The sequence below is a fragment of the Myotis nattereri genome (assembly GCF_964212035.1).
Source record: "Myotis nattereri genome assembly, chromosome: 1".
In the NCBI taxonomy this organism is placed as follows: Eukaryota; Metazoa; Chordata; class Mammalia; order Chiroptera; family Vespertilionidae; genus Myotis; species Myotis nattereri.
The window spans coordinates 34843273-34846805 of NC_138075.1; positions in this window are offsets into that span (position 1 = coordinate 34843273).

Consider the following 3533-nt stretch of genomic DNA (forward strand, 5'->3'; position numbering starts at 1 on the left):
AGTTTAGGAATTGCGAAGATTCAAACTGCATCTATTTTTTGTTCACCCTTAAAATTAGGATGTAGTCTTTGAAGTCCCAATCCTATGTGTGGTCAGTTACTCAAGTCCTCCTTCCTATGAGAGCTCTGGACTCCAATTTTTATCCCTTTAACTACACAGCAAGGCTATAAAAGTGTTTAGCTTCTCAGGTTCTCAACCACTTCCTCCTGAACTGCAAATGCTCCTAGAAGAGAAGCAGCCCAAATGTTGAACTCAGGTCTAAGTTTCATTTTGCCTTGGATCTTGTTGATGTAATTCTTCATTATCTTCTTGGTCCTCTGATACCTTTAAGTTTAGTTTAAAATATTATTTTGCCCAGCTTTACTAGTTGTTCTCTGTGAGATGGCTGCTGTGGATTACCTAGACACTACTAAAAGTAGAAGTCAGAAAATCAGGTTTTAGGGAAAATTCAATAAGGTCACTTTTGAATACATCAGATAGAGAAAACTAACTTACTTATAAGTGCAAAGAAAAGAGGTTGATTTTACATACATATAGGGTGGGGCAGAAGTAGTTCTACAGTTCGTATGTAAAATCCTATATAATAAAAGTCTAATATGTTAAGTGTCCAGTCAGCCATTCAACCAATCAAAGCATAATATGCTAATGATATGCTAAGGCTACTCAACCACTCGCTATGATGTGCACTGACCACCAGGGGGCAGATGCTCTGACAGGTAGGTTAGCTTGCTGCTGGGGTCCAGCAGATCAGGACTGAGTGAGACAGGCTGGACATGCCCTGGAGCCCTCCCGCGGCCCCTCCCTGGCTGGCCAACCTCCCCAGCCCCCGCATAGTGCACTGGTGGGGTTCCTCGGCCTGGCCTGAGCCCTCTCGCAATCCGGGACCCCTTGGGGGATGTCTAAAAGCCGATTTTGGCCCAATCCTGCAGGCCAGGCCAAGGGACCCCACTGGTGCATGGATTCATGCACAGAGCCTCTAGTAATACAATCTACACTAATAAAAGAGAAACATGGTAATTGGTGTACGACCGCTACCCTTCCCATTGGCTAATCATGGTGATATGCAAATTAACTGCCAACTAAGATGGCAGTTAACCACCAACAAAGATGGCGGCTAATTTGCATACTGCAGGCAGGATGAGACAGCGCCATCCTGCCTGCCCCTCTGCCATCCAGGCCTGCTATCTGTGACCTATTGGCCAAGACCCCAACCGGCTCTCCCGCCAGCAGACTAGGGCTGGCGGGCGGCTGCGGCTTCCACCCGCAGTCACGCCCCCGACCCGCTCCCGCCGGCAGACCCAGACCCGGGTTGGCCAGGCGGCTGTGGCTTCCGCCCGCAGTCACGCCCCTGACCCGCTCTCGCATCAGTGTTTTTACATCATGAGTTTGTTGTTATATCATTTTATTACTGTTTATTTATTAATAAAATTATGTATTATTTTCATATACATTGTACTCATTTCCTTTTATCTCTCACATTTTTATTATAGAGAAAGGGCAAATAGCAATATTAAAATATTTCCTCTAATTCCCTTTCAATGTGCACGAATTTCGTGCACCGGGCCACTAGTTAATTCATAACAAGAATGAACTCTCATGTACTCAAAACTGTAAACCTACTTTTGCCCCACTTTGTATATTTGAACATCCTCAATTTATTGATATTTTAAATCTTGGGAGTGGATTAGATGGTTTATGGTGAGTATAGAATCAGAAGAGGGGGCCTGGAACCAATTGGTGAAAAGTTCCAAAATTTAGAGGTCAGGTAGAAAAGGAAAAGCAGCAAAGGAGGCTGAGGAGTAGCCACGGAGACAGGAAGAAAATGAAGATAATGTGGTATCAGGGAGGCGCCAAAAGAAAAAATAAAGGTGATTCAAGGAGTACTCAAATGTATCAAAAGCTACTTGAAGGACAAGTAAGACGAGAACAAAAGGTGACTAGTTGATTTGACAATTTGAAACTAAATAGGGACCTTAATTAAAACTTTCTTTGGGGAAACAGTAGAAATGGAATCCAGACTGGAATGGTTTGACAAGTGGAAGATGAGGAAACTTTGCCATGAACAAGAGAGAGGGGCATGGGAGCAGTTTGAGGAGGATGCGAGGTGAAGGAAAAGCATGGCTTGTCATTATGATAATAGTGAAAATTTTAAACAACTTAAAATGTCCATTACTTAAGCAATTGCTGAATCTATCAATGTTAAACAGTCATTAAAACAGAGAATCACAGAGTGTTTTTCAGTTGATTTCAGAGAGAGGAAGGGAGAGAGAAAAAAAGAGAACATCAATGTGGGAAACACTGATTGTTCGCCAGGGATCAAACCTACAACCTGGGTATGAGCCTTGACCAAAAACCAACCTACCACCTTCTTTGGTGTATGGGATGACCCTCCCACCAACTAAGCCACACTGGCCAGAGCAGAGAGTATTTTTGAGAAAATTTGCATAGGTGACAAAAAAATACATAAAATTGTCCAGCTAGTAAATCTCAATTATGTAAATCGTAAGACTGACCTCTGAACTCAGATGTAAGTAACATCAAGCCCTGTTTTCTTAACAGCCATGCTGTTTCCCCAAAATTGACTAACATACAAACTGCATGAATTCATTAAGTAAAAATTAGTCCAAAAAGTTATCCTTTAACATTGCTGGATTGAATTGTTCCACATACTAAATAAATGGAATAATAAAAAAATCAAATCACTACATTTCAAATAATTCCAATCATTTCTAAAGAGAATTTGCTACTGTATTACGAATTGAGGAGGCTACAATAGATTTAGTTGGAAATAAAGTAATGAATACAGAAAATTAATGTCTCAAGTGATGCAGATTCATTGTTCCTCCTCCTTATATGTACCTGTAAAAAGTTTGTAAACGGCTAGAAAATGAAAATAAATTCCTGCTCACATTATGAAAATTTTTCTCCCATCTCTTTTTGCCTTTAGCTCAGACACCCTAAAACACTAGTAACTGGTAGTCCTATTGGGTAAGTCATGCCTCAGAAACAGTATATTCAGTTGAAAAGAAATGCATAAGGATCTAGAACAGCGGTTCTCAACCTGTGGGTTGTGACCCCTTTGGGGGTCGAACGACCCTTTCACAGGGGTCGCCTAAGACCATCGGAAAACACATATATAATTACATATTGTTTTTGTGATTAATCACTATGCTTTAATTATGTTCAATTTGTAATAATGAAATTGGGGGTCACCACAACATGAGGAACTGTATTAAGGGATCACGGCATTAGGAAGGTTGAGAACCACTGACCTAGATCTATAGAATGTCCTCTAGCAATCATGGATTATCCTAATATTGCTAATCCTGTGAGCATTAAATGATAAGTGGGATAAGTTCCTTTCCTTTCACATGCATAAAAAGGATACCTGGAAGAAAAATATTTTATTGGAAGAGATTTTATTAAAAATTTTAAAGGTTTCTGAATTGAAGTATATGAAAAGAAAATAATTATATGAAAACATTTAGTCATTCAGACCATGTTAAATATTAAAATAAAACAGCACAAAGTTT